Below are 25,028 nucleotides of genomic sequence, written 5' to 3' on the forward strand. Positions count from 1 at the left end.
ATTATTACGATTTACCTGAACTAAAGGGCCTGTTTGTTATGAGCCAGAATCATCGTCTAAGAGGCCACAGATTAAAGATTACTCGCGTTCCCAGTACAAGCAATCCTTGAAAGCATTTTCTATCGAACCGCGTCGTGCGCGAGTGGAATAAACTACCACAAGCAGTAATAAATGCTCCTTCAGTGAATAGTTTTAAAAACAGACTTGACAAACATTTAAAATTACCAAAATGAACATTAATCGTACAAAAAAAACAAGTGCAGTGATATACATGCATCAGCTTTCAGCTGCTAGTGTATTAAACAATATAATATTTAATTGCCAGTTTATCATTTTGTACGGCAATTAAAAAAGCGGCATGTTACTTTTTGTAATTATTTTTTGAAATGGGTAGATTACAACGTTTTAATATTTACGAGGTTTTGTTTAATGTTTTGGGGTTGCTTAATGTAAGTATTTGGTTACCAATATACAATGATAATAAATAGAAACAAGATATTAAAGTAAACAATTTTGTTTATATACTTTTGGCTTGAGGTGTACAAGCTGGATAGGTGTGCGTCTAAATCAATCAAATTATAGGTTTCGGTATATTTCGGTGGGGTATCTATCTAGGTTTCAGAGGTACGGGGATCAATACCCCGCGCTTCCACCATGTAAAGGGTGACCTAATTGTGGTGGAAGATAAACACTCGTCGTAGTTTTCTGGATTTATATTTATGTTTTTATCATTCAACTAGGCTACAAATATCGACTACTGTTAATGACTGCCACCAACGGAATGCCCGCCTGCAGATACTTGTTCATCTAGCAGGACGATAGTTCTAAATTCAAATACATAATCGTTGCCAGTTACATACCAAAAGACTGTGAAGGTTTCAAACCTTTACAGTACCGTAAAACCACTCAACTAATATCCGAAAGCTCCAAACTCAGGTAAAAATTTACTAGAATTATATTCGTTCAGGCGTGACTATAATTCTATGTCGTAGTTTTGAGGAAAAACATTTTCATGAATGGACGGAAAAACTTAGACGAAAGAAAATTGGTATTGATATTTTATTATTGCTCAGAATCGATTCCTTCACAACCCTATTTCGTTACTTTCATAACTTGTCATTATTTCCAAATGGTCCACAGTTCTGATTCGTTAACATTCCTACATTGGCCCTGTCCTATCTTGTCTACATTCCTATGTGCTCCACAGTGCTAACTTATCCACATTCTTATATGGTCCCCAGTGTTGGCATTGGTGGAGGTAAAATTCACAGGCTTTTTCCGTTACAAAAAGCAGTACAAAATAAAAAAATAAAAGTGCATATGTTAGATTTATAGAAAGTCAAATTGGACATTTGGACGATCTGGGACTGTGGTTAAAATGGTAATGTGGACGGGTTAGGCCGATGACTATTTAGGAATTGTATGCTGACGACATGGCAGTGTGGGCAATTTATGAAGGTGACGAAATAGGATTGTGGACGAGCTCCTAAGCTTTTATTACGGATTGAATTTGTGGACCATAGTTGAATGGTTTCACGGTAATATAACATTTGTACACACATGTATAATACAGCCACTACACCAAAACGCACTCAAGCACTCAATGCAACAAGCGTAAGGTACCGAGTATAATTAAATCATTTGCTATTTCATTCAAATGCAAAGCACAATTTGAAGCTTTAGGTAAAACGTGTTGTTATGAATTTCATGAAAAGTTGATTAAAGTCAAATAAAGCTTTACGTAGGCTGCCCTGAAAAATTCAATACTTAAGGACGTCTTTTTGACACGTGTTTCATTATCCGAAAACACTGGCCACTTAGAAAATAAAACAATGTTCAAAGTCGTTGAGTCAATTTCGCAATATGGCGCGTGATCATATATGACTAATATATTACTGGTAACGCTTTACACATTATGGAGCCTGATGGGAGTTTATAAATTAAATTAAAGTGCGTATTTAAGCTGAAATCTAACATTCTTGTCACTTTCACAAATTATGAGATTTGATTTTATTTTTCTTTCTTTGCAACTGAAAACCAGTACAAATTTATACTTCAGCCCCGCGTATAAGGGCGCAGCGGTGCGGGCATTGCGGATCCTGGAAGTAATGCTCTTCAATCGGTACAAAATTAGTATAATGCGGATTGGCGAATACTAAATACAATTTAACCCTTTTTCCCAAATTAAGGCCCATACGAACATTAAGCGGGTTCCAAACGATTTCGGGAAAAATCCCATTTTAATGGCCCTATTTGTAAAGCCCGGTATCGATTGGAAGTGTTGTTTGTTATTCTAAGGCCTTATTCCGAAAAGAAAATTCGATGAATATTAATGTAATCACTTTTTTTAACCTTTACGATTTATCCGGCTACATTTTTTAAAAGGAAACTTTTATCCAGAGGGCAATATTGCTTATAAGCATTATTCCCACAAAATTTCTCTCCTCAATCTTAAACCATATAACTTGGTCTCGATAAATGACAATTTTTCCCACAAAGCCAACCCTTGTTGATCCTATTCGAAATTTCACTCGTATTAGTTTTTTTCGCTCGCATTCGCTAGCTGTGCTTTAGGTGTAAACATAATGAACCAATACGTTTTCAATATAATTTTGATAAGTCAACGAGAATAGGGCCCCTCGTGTTTAATGGCAAGGGTTGGCATTAGACTTAACGTTGTTTATATTTTTTTGTAATTTTAGTATTGTAATATCTTTACGAGGTTTTTCATGCGGCATTTAATAATAAAAAATGCTATTTGATATTTTATTAATACTTAGTAACTTACAATAACATATTTTTCTCCTACCATTCGGTGTAGGTGTAGGTCTCAGAAAAGCTCTTGAAGTAGGTAAAAGATAACAAATTTTGTTCTGTATTGATAAAATTATAAAAGAGAATAAAATATTTACACATTAATGGTCTTGTACCAAAAATAATAGTGAAAAAAGCGTGTGAAAATCTCACATTTAACCTGTATTTCACTATTATATTTTTATTTTGCAATTTATACCCCGTTTTTTTAAGAGTAGAATTTTTCAAAGCGTAAAAGTAGCGCTTCTTCCAAAATGCTAGGGTTCCTATGATATCTAATATTACGGTACAATAATATGTAAACGACCCTAATTACGTGCATAGTTACTGAGATTTAGTTTTGGAGGAAAAAAGTAGCCATTACTTTGAGGTTATAAAATTTCTAATCTGGAATCAAACGGACAATAATAGTTGCCCTAATCAGTTAAGGATGACATACGCTAGACCGGGCCGGCCCCGGCCAGAGACATCCGTCACGTCATTTTCTATGACGGCTGATCGGTTATCACGTGGTGCTTTCCAGCCCGGTCTAGCGTGAGTTATCCTTTACTCGCCATTTTTAACCATTAAACGAGTAAACGTATAGTCAATGCTATAAATATGAACTCGTTATCGTGTAATATTCGTCAATTACTCTCTTATAAATTAAATGAGCGATCATCTAGCCTGAAAGTTACTCGTATTTCTACCAGAGGCCGATTGTACTTTGTCAATTTGATATGGTGTTCATCTTGCTATTATATTATGACTAGCCCGCGATTTTGTCTGCGTGGAATGATGATGAAGATTGAAGAAAACTACCCTTTGTCCTTTTACGGGGCCCACACTATCTTTATACCAAATGTTGTCCGGATCAGTGGTTTAAGCGTGAAGTCAGACAAACAAACTTCCCCATTTATAATATTACTTGCTGCAAAAGTAAGTGGTGAGTCAGGTCATAATCATAATACCATCTTTTTCACTCTTGGTGGGTCTTAACAAGGCTAAAGGAGATAGCATTATGACCTCAGTCGCCAGTTAATTTTGCGGCAAGTATAGTATGCGACCATGACCGCGAGCAACAATAAGCGTTAGTCGGCTCGCGCCGATTGGTCTCATAAGACATTTCGCTTGCACTTATTGGTGCGCCTGAGATGCTTCATGACACGTCTCACGGTCATATCAAAATGATATTAAAAATATAGCAAACCAGAATCGAACTCCCTGTTTAATTCGACCCACGCAAAAAGTTGTGAAGTATTGCGATACTGGGAAATATAGGTACTAGTTTTGAAATATTGGCATCGACGTAAAATATCTGATGTTTCAAGTAATCTGATATGCTTTTATTAAGAGTTGTTTTTCATTAGATTTGGCTGTCGATAATGGTTATATATAATTAATGTGTCGGTGAAGATTTAAAGTATGATCAAGACGAACCGATCTGCTTGCTACCATCGAATGTAGGTTTTTTGATGATACAAACGTGCAGACAAATCAACCGATGATCAGCAATTGAAGTCGCCCATGGTCACCTGCAACACCAGAAGAGCAAAGCCTTCAAGATGGGAGTACGCTCTTCTCGAAAGTTTGAAGGCCTTATAGGATCCTAGTTTGCCGGTGCAAATGAAAATGAAAATGAAAAATAAATATTATAGGACATTTTTACACAAATTGACTAACAAGGAAAGGTACCCAGCTCTCCGGTTCCGATTTGATTTATATTTATATATGTTATAGAGTAGTCTAAAATAACGGACACGTATTTGTTTTTGGCTGCCCAAACTCAACCTATTGGGAGAAATTGTCCTCCAAAGTACTAAAACGTTACTAAATCTAAAAGTGATGCTCAAGCAACTTGCTAGTTAATGGCTTGTTTGAGTATATGTTTGAGAACAGGAAAAAATAATGTACACGTGTTTTGTTATATCTGCTTAAACTCAAGTTATCCTAAAAAAAAACACCCACTTTAGCGATAAGATATTATAAAACTTTGAATGTCGATTTCTTTAGGAAAAAATGAGTTTTAGCCGATATAACAAAACACGTGCTCATTATTTTTTGCTGCTTTCAAACATATACTCAAACCAGCCATTAACTAGCAAGTTCCTTGAGCATCACTTTCTCAAACTTTTAAATAGCGTTTTAGACCTATTGTGATTTTTTTTATATTGAGCGAAAGTAAAAAAAGCAGGACCTGAATTACTGATAAAATTCTCAAGACTGCTAATTCAATTTTTAGCAACCGTATTGTGGTCTAAAAAAGCGGTACATATTTTCAACAAAAACTATGTTCTCTGAACCTACAGCACCTTAAAAAGCTTCACCTCAAGAATACACACCTAATCAAAAACCGATAAAAGGCAATGCTTTGCACATTTCAAACCGTCAACAATTGTCATCGAAGCAAACGTTCCATTAATGTGATTCCGGCCCTACTTCCTCCATTTTCCGTAATCAAAAAATTCACTGAATCTTTTTCATATGACCCGTTTATTCTAACAACAAAATGAATTCGCTCGATTTCACTCGCCCGATTGTTTCGTGGATTTTTTATTCGTATTTTTTCCCTACATATTACATAGTAATGAATGCGCAAAAGCTTTGATTTGTACGCGGGCACTTTTCGAAGCGAAAAGTTGAATTTTATTTACGATGTACGTATTTCATGTTGAACGAAATTATTCATCTGTGTGAAACAGTAATTAGATTTTGGTTTAATAAAATTTTACATTTATGCAGACAAAAAATATTAATAAGGAAGAAATTACTTTTTACACTGTACTTCGTCATTGTAACGAAATGATATTAATATGGAAACTAAACCTTGTCATAGTAACAATCAATATAAAATATGCTAGGACTTTCATATTATTGTCAATGTGACAAGGTACTAAGTGGCACGGAAATCAAATTCCTTGACCGTACCTATTGTGCTGCTATAATGTGGCTTGGGTCTATTCTAATTGAATAGTTCGTTATGGTTTTGATATGACCTTGACGGTCATCTAACGCACTCTGGGTCGTAAGTACACATGTGGTAGCTACATCAGACCATGACATCCCGAGGAGTCAAATATAACCTTCTTATTCAAAACACTACGGAAACCCTTTTGAAATATTGCCCCTTTCCAAAAAACACATAATGTCAAAATGACGGATAAGGCCAAACGGTTATCTCGGGCTTTGGCAGACTGACCTTGACAAGCGTTTATGATTAACGCCATTTTTAGGATCTTAGCTTGCCGATGCAAATACACATAAAAGTGGCAAAATGGACTCTTTGTCACGGTCCGTCTTTACATAAATTCGGTTTGTAGTAACAAATCTTAATTTCTTGGCTCGGAGCTCTGAATACATGTGGATTTATAGTTGATATATGTTTATGTAGGTAACTATATTGTACGATTATAAATACTAAAAATATTTATCTAAATCAAAAGATAAAAATGTTGTTAATAAAAACGGAAAGACTGAATTTAAACTACCATTAGCCATAATTATTCACAAACACCCACTGGCAGCTAGTGCCCGGCTCGACCTTAAACGCGAACTCTTGAAGAAAAATTCGGTACATTCGGTACTAATTATGAAAATTCGGTCTTGCACCAATGCGTGAGTTAACCGATGTTTTGTCATACTACTTCCGTCTTGTATTTTATTGTAATGTATTTTTTATTGTATTGCAGTCATGCTCATTATACATTAGGTGTTACAATTTGAAGATGGGTAGGTACATGACACCCTGTAAGGGCACTCAATATTTCTTAAGTCTAGGTAGGTAGATACAATGTACATGCATTTAATACTTATGCCAACGAAATCTATATTCATAATGTTATATTTTATCAACGTTTATGCAATATAAGATATAAAATGTCAAGTTCGTTTATGAAATTAATAAAATAATGATGGTAAATATTAAATGTCATGGTTATTTTATTAAGATTAAAATAATAAGCAATATGGTTAATATTAATTAACTATAGCGTGATTTTAGATAATGCATGAATGTCGATGAATGTTTACAATAATATTATATAAAGATTAAATTAATATAAAATTAAATTAATGGCAAGTACATAGCATTATTCCAGTGTTTGGTCATTTAGAAATTCGTATATTGTATAATATGCTTTCTCTAAAAGGAGCATTTTAAGAGTATTTTTAAATTGTTTGTCATTCGGTTCTCGTTTTTTACTGTCGGGGAGTTTATTTGTAATTTGAATACATTGGTAATAGGGCCCTTTTCTGCACATAGCCAACTTGGTATTTGGTACGGCTAGCTGATTTATAGACCTACTGTTAGTTTTTCATACTTCTCCTTTGGTTTTAAACAATTCCGAATGGTTTCTTACAAAAAGTGCAGATTCCAGTATATATATATACAGGGTGATTCATGAGACGTGAGCTGGACTAAGACTACACAATCAGTAAATGTTAATGAATCGTTGACCATCATATTTAAGTAAAACAATCACGCTTTTTATCTGTTATTTAACTTTTTCTTAAGGACAAATTTGATTATCTACAATCATGGACATCCTAAAACAATTAATTAACAAAGATAAAACCTCTTTAACCGTTATGACAGCACTTTGATTATGAAGAAAATAAAATGTCACACTTGAGTGAGATACGATTTTATAAAAGTAACCACACTCCGATGACATTCAATTTGTCACTTATTATGGATAAAACAAAGAGGGTGACCATAAATATCGTAAATAAAATAAAACTCTTTTTTTTGAACAGTAAAAATTAAATTGACGTTAATCTCACAAATACTGGTACGAAACAGTTGCTAATTATATACCGAATATGCAGGCTTGATCCCGCTCACGTCTCCTGAATCATCCTGTATATATATATACGGTAACGTAAGTAACCTGTTTTACGAAATGCGGACGACAGCTGTTTGGTATTCGTGTGTTTGTCAGAATATGGACGTATTTCTTTTGCATTATAAAAAAAATCATTGGCATCAGTACTAGAGCACCACAAGACCACACCATAGCGGAGCCGCGCATACGCATATGCATAATATGCTGTTAGAGCAGTTTCAAAACTTGTGTATCTTTTAAAAATATTTAGCGCATAGGCAAAACGTGATAGTTTAGTTTTTCCCTGTATTTTTCCCTATGCTTAAAAATACTGTTATTTCTTATTCCTGGTAAATTTAACCTAAATTTCGTACAAACTAAAAAAGCCTGCAGCTTTGTATCAATCCCCCATACTCATATAAAACAGATGATTCATCTCGTCTGATTCCATTAAATTCAATATTCTTCCAGAAGCCCTAGAAATAAATCCAGTGTGAGCGGCATGATTAATATCTGTAGAACTCTCGGGCGTACTTATCAGAACACTCGTGGATAAGGCATTATACTTGTGTAATTTACTACGGCGTTGGTTATACAGTTTCTGGAATAGACGGGATAATATTATAATTAACAATTTGATATCCCTTTTGACATTACCCGCCCTTGTAATACACAAGTACGGTATTGGTGCGAGGGAGATGCGTAGCCAATAATAATATATAAACAACATATTTATTTAGTTGGAACGAAGCTCTAATTAAAGGTCTGTCCTACTCTAATGCACTCATTATTGCTAGTACCTATTTAGGGGACGAAAACAACATGCCGGTAAATCTCAAACACAAAAAGCGTAAGAGAGAAAAGATTAGTACAGCCGAGGGAAAATATTAATAAAATTAAAGCATTAAAACAGAATAAACTCCTAAGCCAATGTTAAAATCAAGGCTGCGGTCCTTCCTCCTCGAGAATAAGCTGTCGACAGATTGAAACTCAAAACGCAAGTACAATAGCCAAAAACACCACAGACAGACAGATTAGGTTTAACAGTGTTAATTTTAGTTTATTTGTAGTTTTAGCTTATTTAAGTCATTTAATATTTAAGTTAATTTAAATATGGGTATTATAATTAACAAAATTACAGGCCTAGATATACCTCATGTCATTGTCAAGCATTAACGTTTGACATGTTTGAATTGTAAAATTATAAGTGTAAGTTAATATAGAAGAAAAAAAAAAAAAAAGACTTTTTGATAAATCAATATTTTGCTTGACACAAACGTTATCATGCTGATCACATCCGCCAAAAGGCTGCCACTGATTGACACGGATTCTTGTAATATCCGGTCACACGATGGCCTCTTCATACGGTTTTCTGCTGTGTTGAGAAATATTCCTTTATTTTTCCGTAATGTGTAAGTAGGTATGTAATGTCACTTTTAGGTGTGTAAATTAAAAAATATGCAATATTAGATCTTATCTTCTTATCATATTGTTTCAACTTCAACTGTAATGCTGTATATTATGTTTCAAATAAAATAAAATATATAATAAAAATATTTTACAAAACTTGGTTAGACCAACTAAATTCACTGTCAATGACATATCCAGCAAAACTATCCATTGGCTAAATCTTACGCAAAACTCTTTTATTCCGATTTTATTTATAATGTAAACGGGGCCGCACACGATTTATCCAAGCAGCGAGGGAAATAAAGAAACATTTTTCGTGTGAAACAACCAACTCGGCTCGTTTTTTATCGGCTTATTTGTATTAAAAGCGCTGTTGCGTGGAAAAAATGTTACTCCCCTTTTACTACGTTCTGTGTTGTAAAACATTAAGTACATGACAGATGTCATTATATAAATTACTTTTAGGGAGGTTTTATTTTTATGGTACAATGGGTAAGTATTATTAAGCATAGTAAAAGTAAATACTTCTGTATCACTATTGTTCTTATTGACCTAAGCTATTGGGTGAAAGTGATGGACTAAATATTGGGCTACGTGATAAAAAGCCGAACGTCTACCCAATAAAACTAATTTCCTTTGTTATTATTAGGTACAATTTCCAGATTTCCTTTGTAATTGAGGTGTTCAATGACTTAAACATAAAAAAAGGTTTCTTGATCTGTTTAGAATTTTTCATATGAATTTGTGTATATTATTAGCTGTTTTCGTTACCCTCGACTTGGCAAAGTATTATGCTTCTTTCATGTTCTGATTTGAATGGATCAAATATACCGTTAAACCATAAACAGTTGGAAGTTATTTGTATTACACACTCCTTTGAAAGAGGTGTATTTTCTGTTGTTTGTAGTAATATTTATTTATTCATGTAATAATACATGCGGTACATCAAAAATCATATAATGTACCTACGCATAGCCCCAGAAAACTCAAAAATGGGTTTATCTGTGGGATCATCAGTCTCTGATATTTAACTAAAATTGTACAGCCATGTCTAAAAATATGGATACGGACAAAGTGCCAAAAATATGTATACACGACACGAGGGACACGATAGCCCATACATTATGGTAGTGTATACATATTTTTGGTACTTTGTTGGTATCGATATTTTTTTAGACGTGAGTGTACCTACACAGAGTAAGAATAATCTTTATAGTACCTAGTAATTAATTAGTACAATCAATCGAAATGTTTTTTAACAATGCCTTGAACTTGGACTTTTTATTCTCACATCTGATATGTACAGGCAAACTATTAAATAGGTATAGACTACGTTTCCTTGAGGTGCAATCCTCGTAGTTGTTGTTAATTCTAGTAACAAATATTTAGTTTGCCTGCATCCACAGCTTTTGTAGAATATAAACTTGTTCATCTGGTATTAGGTAATAAGGAATCGGTTGCCGGTTTGTGCCGGTAGAGCTGACTTTCATATGAACAAGATCTCATATCATCTTTATGTATAAATTCAAATAATGATTACCTTTTTTTTTCCTACAAATATATATTCTGAACGATTATAAAAAAATTGTATGCAACGATAAATGTTACGACCGAAGACGTTTATTCATCACTAAAAGTGTTCTGCTAAAACAATCCATCATTTTGATATCTTATCAATACTGCTGCAGTAGACTGGACTAGGTATGAGATGAAGCGACTAGAGACGATCAAACTGAACAATGTACAACTAAGATATTCAGCGCAGTCACAATTTTTTTTCTAGTGTAAAAAATATAAAGTGTGCTTGTAGTTGTTTGGGACTAAATTTGTATAAAGTCAATTTTACCCAATGGAGATACCTTCCTTACAGAAAAAATCAAGTCATCCCTACATACCATACCATGATGCCACGTAACTAGACTGTAATAATTGTCTAGTTACGTGGCATCATCGTATTACATTACTTTTGGCTTTGCCCGTGCTTGTTTAATAATAGTAAATCTGTAAGACTTTAAGTTTTGAATTTTTTTTTCAACAATGCTATATACATATTTATTATTTACTTGGACACAAACCGTACAACAGTTCTTACAAATAGTAATATTAATTAATACACTATAAAACTTAAAAACTAAATCTAAAAATAAATAATACTAAACTTAAAATAAAATACTAAAAAATATCCCCCTGCGGCATGGTGGCGTAGATACTGGCAGCATTTCCTCGCTGTATTGCAAGACTAATTCTTTGAGCGAGGAAGCTGCCAGCTCTGCGGTCGCCGGTGATCTCTGCTAACCTTTTTGAAAGGTCCTTAAAGAGCTTAAGGGCACTTGGACCCCACGGGCCAAGGGTCTCGACGCCAAAAGGTATGAAATTGTATTCGGCGCCGAGATCCCTATATTTGGTCATTTTTAAATTTTCGGCCGCTTCTGCCGCCGCGCCGACCCTAGCAGATGTGCCGTGGAGATGAGACGGGGCTAGGGTATCTACAAAAGATTTGAAATTTATTATGTCTTCAAATTTAATAAAAAGGTGTAATGAAAATTCGTTTTGTACCTGGCATTTCGTAAAAACTACACAGACTGGGTAAATAAATATTTGTCAAATTATTCATTTTATTTTATCATTACCTAGAACATTTACTTGGTATCTTAAAAACGGACTACTAAATTATACTAAGATGATTATATTCATGCCCTACAATTCCGCGAGCTTTTCTTCGACCCTTAAAAAGTCGTCAATAATATTTAATGAAGCGTCTCAGCTTACATTTTCGGCTGAACGGTTCTCTGCTCTCGTCGGGCCAAAACGCTTGTTTGTAATTTCATAACTAGGTAAAACAGTTAAAAATATATTGCAAAATAAGAAGGATCGTCTTTTAACAATACGACCTTGACTGTGAATACCAATCAGCGCCATGAATGTTTGCGGTACTGACGAGAACCGCGAGTATATTTGTTTTGTAATGTAATGTGTTGTGGCGTTGAATAAATGTATTTTCTTTCTTTCTTTATAGAAAAGAAACCCAGTATCAGGAGTACCCCCCTGGCGAAATGCAATCAGAAGTCGTTTCATAAGGCATTTTGCTTGCCCTTATTCGCGCCTGCGAGATGCTTGATAACACGACTCAATATCGTATCATAAGATAAAAAAAAACCATATAAAATTGTTGAATCAGTATCAGCCCTAATATTATGCGATATTATGGCGGAAATAGGCTCGCGTGAACGTGAATAAAAATAAATCAATCAATTCGGCCCACATTCGGCACTGCTGAATTAACCTTTTCAATTTTACTGACATCGAGAACCAGTGGTTTATATCATTCAGAATTCCCTGATGAATTACAAATACCAAAAACTTCTAATATTAAAACGTACTATTAAAACGTAATATTAAAACGTATAACAGCCTAACGATCTTTTACAGGATACATTTCGGAGAGTGTGCCGAGGAACTGCACAACCTTATTCCTCCATCCCCATTTCACCATCGGACTACCAGACAATCGGCACTCCGGCATCGCTTCATGGTAGGTATTCCACAAATACGCACGAAGCGTTTTGCTCCAACATTTCTTATGCGAACTGCCAAGGAGTGGAATGCCCTGCCCGAGTCTGTGTTTCCGCATGAGTACAATCTGGGTCTCTTCAAGGCTAGGGTAAATAGGTGATAACCAAAAATAAATTTTAATAGGGTTTAATTTACGTGTAAATATGTATATACTATTTTTTACGTTAATGTAAGTACTTGTAGTATTATTATTGAACATGAAATAGGTTTTAAATTAAGTTTACGAGTAGCATAGTAGACTTGCTCAACATGTAATTCCTACGTTATAGAGTTAGACCAAGATAACTCTGCAACCATTTTGATAGCACATGCAGTGCAAGTGTTATTTTAAACGTTAAACTTCTATTATATTATATTATATTATCTGAGACTATTCGTTTGACGACCGGTCTGGCCTAGTGGGTAGTGACCCTGCCTATGAAGCCGATGGTCCCGGGTTCAAATCCTGGTAAGGGCATTTATTCGTGTGATGAGCATGGATATTTGTTCCTGAGTCATGGGTGTTTTCTCTGTATTTAAGTATTTATAAATATTTATATATTATATATATCGTTGTCTAAGTACCCTCAACACAAGCCTTATTGAGCTTACTGTGGGACTTAGTCAATTTGTGTAATAATGTCCTATAATATTTATTTATATTTAATATTAAATAACACTTGCACTGCGTATGCTATCAAAATTGTTAACTGTCTGCGAGTCTGTCTGATGCATTTTGCAGCTATTAAACGAATGAATCGATTAACCTATGATTATTGGTAAACGATTTATGATACATCTGAACGTGTAATGAAGTAGACCAATTTGTAAACGAGCACGTCAAACTATCGCTATCATTTTGTCTCGAAAGGGATTAAGCTGTTCTAAGCTGCAATAAACTTAAAGACGATTAGGTCACGGGACCCATCCACTATCATAATGATCCTTTTAGACGGGGACATCAATCTTTCTCTCGAAGACTTATTTTTGCTGTTCTTACATTCTGAACTATCTCTGTATTTACCATTAATAATGCTGCAGTAAATAACTGATTATTTATCTGAATGCGTTTTATTACTGTATTAAGGTACTTTTTTGTTGGTTTTAGCGTGGGCTTTTTTTGGTTATATGGTTGTTTTTATTTATTAATCAATATATTTTAAAGTAAATTCAGGTCGTCGTAAATTGTGGTAGCAAAGTACTTTCCGTTTTTCATAAAACTAATATCGAAATACAAGATTAATAGTAAACAAGTAGGAACAAAATTCCCATCTGAACTGAGCTAACAACTCAATTCTAAGTTAATAATACCTACCGTTCCTCCATCCATCTTTCACCGCACATTCAAAACAACCTCTTATTTATCGGGTCCGACGAGGAAAGTGGAAAAAACTTTCGGAAAAAATAGTAAACGCGAGGAAGAAATCAAAAAGTTCAGACCGCGGTCCCGGCGTGACGAGTTGAAAAATAAAATTATGCGAGAAGTTCCGTGTAACCCGAGTGCTCGTTCTTCTGTATTCGTACAGCCAACCGAGTGAGAGTGAAAATTTGGCATAGGAAAACCAGTGATCTCACTGGAATTCCTATGCCAAATTTTCACGCATTGTGGTGATTGGGATAGCGGGGTTATTTTGAAAACGATAACCAAACTAGCAGCACTCTCTACTGTAGCAACAGAACGTAATCGTTTCAATAGCGTAAGTGTGACTTAAGTATGAAGTCATTCTGGTTTAAAAGGTATTTGCCATTTTCAAAATTATTCCGCTTTCGAAATTACCATAGTACAACTTATCGTTACTAGTCTCTTCCTACTTTAGGAAAAGTCTAGTAACGTATACTTATCTTTCCTGAAGTAGGAAAAGACTACTTATCCTGCAGATTGTGAAAAAGTACACTAACTGTTAGTTCCCTTCGCTTTTGTTAGACTTCAAAAAAAGAAAGAAGCTATCATTGGTATGCTCTTAAGAGTCTTAAAATGACATTTATATAGCGCTACTATACGTCCTGTAGCGTTGGAGCAGCGTTATGGCAACGGGGAAATTGGATGTCACAGAGGATATGACGACCGGTCTGGCATAGTAGGTAGTGACCCTTCCTATGAAGCTGATGGTCCTGGGCTCGAATCCCGGTAAGGGCATTTAGTTGTGTAATATTTGTTCCTGAGTCATGGATGTTTTCTATGTATTTAAGTATTTATATATTTTATATAGCTTTGTCTGAGTACCCAAAACACAGGCCTTCTTGAGCTTACTGTGGAGCTGAGTCAATTTGTGTAAGAATGTCCAATATTTATTTTTTTGACAGTTTCCTTGACAGTTTATGTTGCTTTCGTTACCGGATTGCTACGATTAGAATTTTTAATCCGTCACTCAATTTATCAAGGACATTAACAGTAATGTTGATTATTTCCCCGCCAAAAGTACTGCACCACTGCACCAATAACGCTGCTGCAGTCGCTATCCGAATGTTACTTAACAGACCAATTCGAACAATGCTTAATAAGATGTCACAGCGATATGATACCGATTTCCGACATTTCTTCAACCAAAAACGTCACTTTTGACACTGACAAGTCGGGATTGAATCGCTGTGACATTTTTTTATACTACTTCGGTAGCAAACAAGCATACGGCCCGCCTGATGGTATGCAGTCTCCGTAGCCAATGTACGCCTGCAACTCCAGAGAAGTTACATGCGCGTTGCCAACTCTAACACTCCGCACCCTCGTTGAGCTCTGCTCTCTATTTAGTCTATTTACGGATTTTTAGTTCAGACATACAGGATGGTCAGAGGCAGATTTATTATTTATTATTATCAGGATTTAAACAGCAAAGAACGACATTTAGAAAAAGTTATATTCATAAAATTATATCCGCGTCCATCTTCTTTTGATAAAAATAAACATTTTTGGTTTATATGTATGTTATAGGTTTTTTTAATCAAATTTTAAAATCAGCAGTGACAGCATGGTTCCATTTTTATCGCTTGTTACTATGCCCGTCACTTTCGCACTTACAAACTTGTTAGAACATGACAGGCATGGTGACAAATGATAAAAAACTGGCCATCTTAGCCCTTCTGAAGTCACCCGCTTGAGAACTTGTGTACTGGTTAGCGACAGACGAAACCTCGCTAAGGCTTGTTTGGTAATTCGAATAACAGCCCGGAAAAGGGATGCCTCAGCCGTGAAATGACCTAAGCGTATTCCGAATTTATAAAAACGTCTGTCGTTTACCGTTGAACTGTAGGCTGATGGAGATCTCAGGTTGTTTAACCTTAACTTTATTTTCACAGACCTTGCGGTGAAACTGGTTTTAACTGTTTTTTGCTGAAAGGATTGAGTGTTTTAATGTATATGTAAATTTTGAGCTTGTGTTTGGCAGATAGTGTAAGCAGCATTAATTTGAAACAAAACGATTTCCGTCGAAGTTTGAATGAACGACCTTTGTGGATTTGATTTAACCCTTTATACTTATTGTTTAAATTATAATGGCTTACCTTTAAATATGAATCCTGTTTAGAGTAAACTCTTTCCCTCGTTCTGGATAATATCTGTAACAAATAACAATATCGTGAAAATATTATTTTTATGATAAGAAGTTAAGATAAGATTTTATGATAAGATAGGCTTATCATTTTTAAGAAATTCATTTTAAAATTTTACTACCGTTATAATGCAAAAAGTTAGGTAAGTTGTAAGATACTAAAATACATTAATTTTAAATTATTAAATACCAAGATTATATGAAAACTGAAAAATCAACACACTGGCGACCGATTTCTAGTCAAAAACACACTCTTGATTTACTTACATCGCTCTCTATTTACTTAGATTTGGTCGGACCAAGCTAGCTCGAGATGGCATGTGTAATGATTAGTGTGATAATGTCATTAATATTAATTTCTATGAATGACGTTTATGCGCGCCGCTTCGCGTTGAAACCGCGCCGCACCGCACTCGGTCGCGTCAAGAGTCAGGCTAAGCGCAAGACAGAGCAGATTTTGTAAATCATGGAACGTCCTTGCGCCGCACCGTCCAGCATACGCTTAGCCTCAAGTTCCCTCACGTCACGTAGGGCAACGCTCTACGTCTCAAAGAACTGTAATGTAATTTGAATACAGAATGACAAAAAACGTTTAAACATTTTTTTTGACCGTCAGTTCCTATTTGTAACTACCATTTGATCCCAAGCTGTCAATGTGAGGAAAACTCTTACAAACAGAAACTCAGTAAAAGGAAAGGGCAAATTCAATTGTTCCATATCGCACACCTTGAACTTTTCCAATTAGGAGAACTCGTGTAGGCATTTGGAAGATTTAACTAGAGGCCTGAAGTAAAAGTACTTGGTATTTTCGTATGAAATACTTGTGAATTTACATTTCTGAAGTATCAAATCTGTCAGTTTGTGCTGCCATCTAAAGTACCAGATAAAAAACCAGCAACTTTTTTTCTCAGTACTACATTTATTATTGAAGGTTTTAATAGTAGAATTTTAACCAGCTCGTAAATCTTTGTTCTTTAAAAACTAATGAGAAAATGGCATTTTATCCACAAGAGTGGCCAAGTAATTTGATGTAAATTTTGAGTTGTTTTCTAATGTAGGATGGTGGATTTGACTTTTTAAGTGATGATTTTTAATGATAAATATTTAATAGCGTTCTTTTGGATTTGATTTATAATATTTTACAATTAGTATTTTCTTCGCCTGTGGTCAAAAATTTCGTATTTCATTCGGTAGCAAAGTTTATTTAACCTTCGGGCCTTAAAAGTCTCGCAACGGTCAAGATTTCACTTTTCGAGCCACTCGCGTCGAGTAAGCAATAAATAATTCCTAACAGCAGTCCTCTCGATTTCACAATAATTACTCTTTCTGAATAAAAGTACATCCCTCTTCGCCCCACACTCGTGTAAATGCCTTCACATTTAACTTGAAACATGTAGAGATAATGCGCACATCTGTGACCCTACAAAAGACAACTTTGCTACAACATTATACGCAGAGTTTCGGGCGGAATTAGGCGGGATATAATTGAATGGCAGAGTTTGTTCTGATTGTGGTATTATTTTGATACGCGTATAATGCGTCTTGAGGGGGAATTTGAGCGTGCGGCACAAACGTGATTAAAAATTTGTAGACAGAGCCTTTGTTTAAGAAATGAATGCTTTCGCTTCTAAACATTGGTTTCATGTTACTCATTAGTGGAAATGTTTTGTTTGAATTTAAGGTTCTCAAAGTTAATGCTGATTCAGTAATTTACTATGGTAAATATTCTCGGTTAAGATACATACAAAACAGGGATCGATCTCGAGATCAGCACAACTCTAGACCGGGGACCCTTAACCCTTCATTCAACATAACTTATGACCATATTTTTGTATTTTTTTCCAGACCAGAATCATTGGGACAATTGAGCGTCAAGAAGGCTTCCGCTTCCGCTTGAATTCACTCTCTTGGCTATTGCGTGTTAAACGGTTAAAAAGCTTGGCCAACGCTAGGTTACATATTGGATGGGTAGGTTATTGTGGCACAATGATTGTTCTGACAGCGACACACTGTCACTCGTCAAGCAAGAGTAATCCCACTTTAATCCAAAGTCCGTCCGCAATTTACTCGCCAAAGGGCGCGGTCCGGCAGCAAATTGTGCCACCGATCGATGTAGACGTACGAACATAAAGAACTTTTTCACGTGTCATGCTTCTAAATTTTGGTATTTCCTCCGTAAGCTGAATAAAAGTTTTTAAGGATTTTTTATAAACGTAAAATGTATTAGGTAAGTTTCATGCTTGTAAAATTCGTTCTGATGGTGGTGGATGGTGGGTGGTGGTGCTGTATGCAGTCAATGAATGTCTTTATGCTCTATATAGTCACCCAATTATTACAAATACCCAGTTATTAAAACGAATACAAATTTAAAAGTAGTCACAATAAGTAGTGTTTCGTTCATAATTTTAAATATTTATACAAAGTTTTTTTTTCTGTATTTCCTTACAACACAAATATCAATTGATACTTCAAAAATGACCTAGTATCAGATTTAACAAAATGAACAAAAAAAATTGCTAATATACTGCTATACAAAAGAATCAAACCATTGATCTACCAGTAATTACTCAGAAAAAAATCCTTCCGTGTACGTGCCGGTTGTAGAATGAACTCCCTGGCGAGGTTTTACAATAAGGGGTTCTATAAAAGATCAGTATAGTTTTCTAAAGAATGGGCAGCTTGCATGTAACACCTTGGGGGTTGCAGGCGGCCCGACGGTATGTATAAAAAATTCCAGGTTTGGCGTATAAGTACCTACAGCACGTCAAAGGCCATCATCGGGGTAAGAAGTAAACAGAACACGTAAGGTCAATATGGGTTAAGGTGTAACTGATCTCCACCTTTACACCACACATTGATTAGTGTTTGTTGCGACATGATACATTTGCTACTTGCCTATTTCATATATTTGGTATTAACACGCCAAATATATGAACTCGCACGGAACACTAATATCTAAATAGGCCCGGCATGAAGGCCAGTCACACTTACCCCACGTCCACACTTATTCGTATTGACCTTACAAGCATAGCTGTACGGAGCAGGGATCGGAAACCGGTATTTTTTGTATGGGAACGAAAACGGTATTTTTTCGTTCTTTGTTAATTACTTCATTTCTAATTAGGCAATCTAATAATACGAAGTCGTTATCTGAAAACACAATTGAGTCCTACATTTAGAGTATAAAATAAACCGAAATATATGGTTATTTCGATGTTTTTGCAAAAAACCGGTTCCGATCCCTGGTACGGAAATGAAGATTGTGTTTGTCTATGCGACAGTGTGATAATGACGGTGAGTCTGATTCAAATTTGAAATATTTATTTTTTACTCTGTGGTTTATATGTTGCTATATTTCGGTTTTTGTCTTATATATTTATTATGTATGTCTATTTGTATTTTCTTAAATGTGTATGTTTCTTTACCGTTGGCAGAGACTACACACAGTTATTGTCTAGTATTTAGCTTTGGTTATGTCTCTTTTTATGTTGTATTTACACTAGTAATAAGATTTTAATGTTTACTAACTATGTATGGACCTTTAGACTGAAATAAATGTTTTTTTTTTTTACCTAAATTGTGTGTATGAAAGAAGGCTTCTTAACGTTTTTTTGCAACACCTCTTTTTGATTAATTGTCTTGTTTCAACTACCCAAAGGGTATCCGGAAGGGATCGTTCTGTAGCGATAAAACCGCCTATTGTCTGCCTTTATCTTTAATCATTCGTTTTTCTTTAAGTATCTTTTACTGAGGTGTGCCAATAAAGAGTATTCTATCTGTATATCTATCATGTTACGGTTTCGATCTTATTTTGATACGTATCGCTCACGCTGATTGGTGCAAGCGAAATGAAGTGAAAGTCGTGCGTGAGATGCGCGCCAATCTCCAAAATGATCGTCAAGGTCGTATCAAAACCCGTTCAAAACTATAACATTTTTTAAATTGGATTCGACCGGATGCTAATCTCTTATCAATCGCGTTGCGTAAAGGTGACGTTTATTTTGTCGTGTGGATAAAGCCATCCATAATACGCCTGCATCAGTCAAACTGTCTAGTCAACTACATATCTTCACTAGGATATTTTCATAACAAAGTTATCTCTGTCACGAGGAGTAGTTCGGCACTAATTGCTCCGCCAATCATCGTAGACATAGGAACACAAAGATTTTCTTTCAAGCTAGGTTTTTTTAAGTTCTTTGGACATCCTTTGATTGGAAGTTTCCTATGTTTTTGATAGGTGACATTACGGTCTAATTTTTCATAATATCAGGGACTCTATACAATGCCCTTTTTCGATCCTAGTTGGGAGTTACTTGATACCTTCTTCTTCTGTTTTTCTTTCTTTTAATAAATACTCACATTGGAATTTTTATAACATGATTATTTCATTCTAGAACTTCAATGATAACGTCCTCTGTCTGAATTCGGTACTTAACACATGTTGAATATTATAACAAAATTTAATTAAATGAATATATAATGAGCCATCCATAAAAAAGTGGAATTTAAAAAATTATATTGAGGTTATAAAAAAATATAAGGATCCGAAGTCCAAAAAAAAAAAATTTTTTTCTTTCAAAAATAGAAAAAAAAATGGTACCATTCGATTCCTTACATTTTATTGAAAAATAAATTATATGGCAACTATACACATAAACGCAATATTTCAGGGTCAAAATGGCAATTTCCTTGATCTTCCATACATTTAGGACAGACATAATATGATGTGACGTCACATCACCTTATCATTTTGTTAGAGGCGTTTCAATCGTCGACAGCGAGCGCAAGACTTTAACTCTCATTTCTGACCTTTGTGTTGCTTAAATGCCATGAGTCCTATATAGACATTTGATCCTCAGGAAAATCAAGATCGTTTGACATTATTTACAAAAAACAGTCAAGTAGCCAATTGTCACAATCACTTCTATCAAGCCTGGTATTGTATAGTCTACGTCTCGCCGGAAGCCTAGTTATGACAAGTTATTCAAGTTACCGGAATATAGTCATTTGGCTTCCAAGTGTGGGCGGCCAGAAGCTATTATTAGCTTGACTTTGAATGATCATAAGGTCAAGGGTGTTTTTATGATTAGTGGTTTCTAAAACTTAGTTACTTTACAAAGGTTTAAGTATATTGTACCAAACAACTACCGACTGTTTACCATGAGTTGCGTTTTCGCGCGCGAGTCCATACTTGAAGTCGCGCTAGATGTGTGAAGTCGCACGCGAGAACGTTGCTCATATGTAATTATGTTTTTTTAAATAACACGTCGGTGGCAAACAAGCATACGGCCCGCCTGATAGTAAGCAGTCACCGTAGCCTATGGACGCCTGCAACACCAGTGATTTACATGCACGTTGCCGACCCTTTAAAAACCTGTACACTCCTTTATTTACTCCTTTTATTTTTGTATGTTTATTGTGTTTTGGTTTTTGTTCAGTAAAGCGTTTTTTCTAGGAACCTACCTACTTTCTATTAGTTTATTTGAAGCGATTTAAACATACCCCCTTATTCATAAACGTGTACTAAAGTTACGATGCCGCTAATAATCGTTTGTCCCTTTCCATCATACCAATGCGTCAGAAAAGGACAACCGATTATTAGCGGCATCGTAACTTTAGTACACGTTTATGAATAAGGGGGTTAATGTTTACAGCCCTACTTTAAATATAGGTCAGAAACTTAAAGCGGTCAAACTTTCCTGTTCTCGAGAACTAACTTGACTATTCTGAGGACCTGGTTTGAGCATTGAACAACACACAGCCTAAATCGTTGAGGGTAGGACTTGAAAATTTTAAGTATATTGTTTAATTGTAGTAAAGCGCAAATAATAAAGAATAATAGAAATTCAGAATGAATTTAAGAGACTGTAAGGGACTTTAGTATGTAAAAATAACGGTTAAAAGTTTTAAACCGAAACTACCTACTTGAACTTTCAACTACATATTTCTAAATGGAAGTAGGCGGGGCGAACCTATATGAGAATAGTTGAATATAGTAGCTACTATACAATCTGTTATTGACGACCGGTCTGGCCTTATGGATAGTGACCCTGCCTATGAAGCCGATGGTGCTGGGATCAAATCTCGGTAAGGGCATTTATTTGTGTGATAAGCACAGATATTTGTTTCCGAGTCATAGGTATTTTGTATGTATTTAAGTATTTATATAGTATATATTTCGTTATTTGAGGACCCACAACACAAGCCTTCTTGAGCTTACTGTGGGGCTTAGTCAATTTGTGTAAGAATGTTCAATATTTATTAAATTTATTATTTATATGTTATTCTTAATCCCTTAATTATAATCGTCCCTTAATTATTACAATCCAAAAGTCCAGTTGTTGTGAAACCATAGTGTCGAAGAACAACTTGGGACCGGAAATTTGTTGCTGTCTCTATGAAATGAAGAGAAATGAAATGACGAAATGAAATGAAATGAATTTTTTTAGGTCTAAAACAAAACCACTACCAATTCTTTGTGCATTTCGAGAATAAAATCGGGTAAATCCTGACTGAAACGGTCATAAACCTTAGTCAGGGGAAATATCGCAGAGATTCCGTGATATTAGTTACTGCAATTATTTATGGAGATACGAGATAACTAGCAGCATCATCCACAGTGAGGTTAAATCTTCCGTAATACGAATTATGCGAATAAAGAATAGCTCATAGACAAACGAGTAAAACCATAACCCGGGTAAACGTCGATAAGATGCCCAAGGAAGCATTTTAAATCCACAAGGCGTTCAGCAAACTTAGTAAAAAACAAAGAAAAAGCAGTGTTTTAACGAGACTTGAATGAAACAACGAGGGCTAGGACCCGGATACCCGCGAAACTTTCCCGATATTTGAATAACAAGGGAAACCTTTTTCTTTGTCACACCATTTTCAACTCCTGCTTAGTCACGTTTGAGAGTACTACTACTACGAGTACGTAGCTCCTTGAAAATGTAAACTAAGCCTAATGAGAAAAAATCGGCCAAGAGCATGTCGGGCCATGCTCAGTGTATTATTTCGTAGTTACCATTCTGTCAAAATAGGCCAAACGGGGGCTATTGCCAATTATCATCTACATTACAGGCATAATACTACCTTTAAAGCGCTGTGTACTCGTACGTCTGTTTACTAAGAACAGAAGATTTTTTGCAATAACTCAAAACGGTTGGACCTCTCATGTTCATTAAAGAAATTTACTCAGCTTTTGTTTCACGATTTTTTAAATTTGTTTTAGATCCATGGTTCAAAAGTTAGAGGGGAGGGAGCACATATTTTTTTCTTTCGGACCGATTAATGCCGACAATAATAATGAAAAAAAAAATGGTTTGTGGAGACCCTTATTTGTTTTGGAACGATATCCCGTATTAGATACCTATGTAACGATACCCCACTATTGGGACATAGCGAAAAAAAAAAACAAAAGGTACCCTAAAAAATATTTTCTTGCGGTTTTTATTTTACCGTTTTGTTACCATGCATGATTTAAAAACAATCGGAGCAAATCCGCGGACGGACGGACAGACGGACATGTCGAAACTATAAAGGTTTATAGGTGACTACGAAACCCTAAAAAGGCATGTGTATTGTATCCGTTTGCAGATTTGACAATTTGTTAGAAATGATATTGTTATGATATGCAAAACGTATAGAGCACGCAATACACGTTGGCGTGCAACAATAAGCCAGAGATCTAATGCCGGTATTCTTTTGATAATTAACTGTCCCTACCACGTAAATACCAATTGTTAACGTGAAAAAAATGCATATGCAATGCAATATTTAGATTTTTAACACGCTTTTATTAGGTCGACCTGTATGTAACTATGTAATGGTATCTAAGGTAACTAATTTAACCATCTTCCAAGGATCGTAGCGTCATGAAAATTGGCAGCTGTATGTAGTTCTGATGACAATACAATAATATGGTACTGTCGAACTGATCTGACGATGGAGCCGGAAGTTATGAATTGGAACTTAATGATGGAACATCGTATCATAGCTGTGTTTGAATTTGTTAGAAAAGTCTTGTAATGAACTTTGACCACGATTAGGTTTCAAGGTCTGGTGATGAAGCCGGAAGATAGGCACTGGCATTCTATGATGGAATATCGTATCATAGTCGTGTTTGCACTTGTGAGAAAGGTCACGTAATGGACTTTGAACACGAAAGCGTGTTTTTCTAGTGTTTTTTAAACTATTAATTTATTAGTTATTCTAGTAAGGATATCTGCAATATGTGCGAGCGATGTTATCATACCCACCTAAAGAAAGGTAACAAATTTTAAAATCAGATCATCGCTGGAGGTCAAGTTTAAGGAAACTTTGAAAAACTTATGTGATTCTATGGGAGTCTGACTCATACTTGGCTGAATAAGCGGTTCAAAGTGCTGCAAAGTCCCATATATAACTTGCTTTAGTACTCAAAATACCGAGAAATCACTCTTTCGTAACACCAATATCCAAATCGACACGCAAAAGAGCCCAAGCCGACTCACTGAATAAATAATCCGAATCTGAATTTGTAAAATCCCGATGTGAATCCGTGGTGTGTGACGTGACGTGACTTCGTATGCTGGCAACAATCGTATGTCAACATAGACATATATACCTATGTAGACAACGCAAACTAACGTGCTAACTCTACCGCCTTGCTGAGTATATTTTATGCATTTTTGGTCAAATCCAAATCACTTTTGTAAATTTTCAATCTCTATTTCTATTCCCTTATTTATCTGACTAATATGACACTTTAATAGTTACATGTAAGGAGTGACGTCTTAAATATTTCCTATTGATAACTTAATAACACTAAAGCTATGCAACGTTGAAGAAAATACACCTACGTTGAAATATTAATTAATTGCACCTTTTAGGTAATTTCTATGTTTCGTAAAATAACTGTAACATG

The 25,028-nt window shown here is 35.2% G+C and overlaps 1 protein-coding gene across 4 annotated transcripts in view; it reads right to left on the reverse strand.

The window, feature by feature from the left end:
• Window positions 1–25,028, reverse strand: part of LOC133528972 (TWiK family of potassium channels protein 9-like) — a 485,578-nt gene that overhangs the window by 62,874 nt on the left and 397,676 nt on the right. For 3 of the 4 annotated variants that reach the window (XM_061866512.1, XM_061866513.1, XM_061866514.1), the window contains one exon: window positions 16,077–16,130. The gene's annotated coding sequence lies outside the window, so the exon portion shown is untranslated. Of the gene's footprint in view, window positions 1–16,076; window positions 16,131–16,390; window positions 18,442–25,028 lie in introns of those variants that run through there. The other variant, XM_061866511.1, reaches the window with a different exon arrangement.

The sequence above is a fragment of the Cydia pomonella genome, chromosome 20 (genome assembly GCF_033807575.1).
Source record: "Cydia pomonella isolate Wapato2018A chromosome 20, ilCydPomo1, whole genome shotgun sequence".
Lineage (NCBI taxonomy): Eukaryota > Metazoa > Arthropoda > Insecta > Lepidoptera > Tortricidae > Cydia > Cydia pomonella.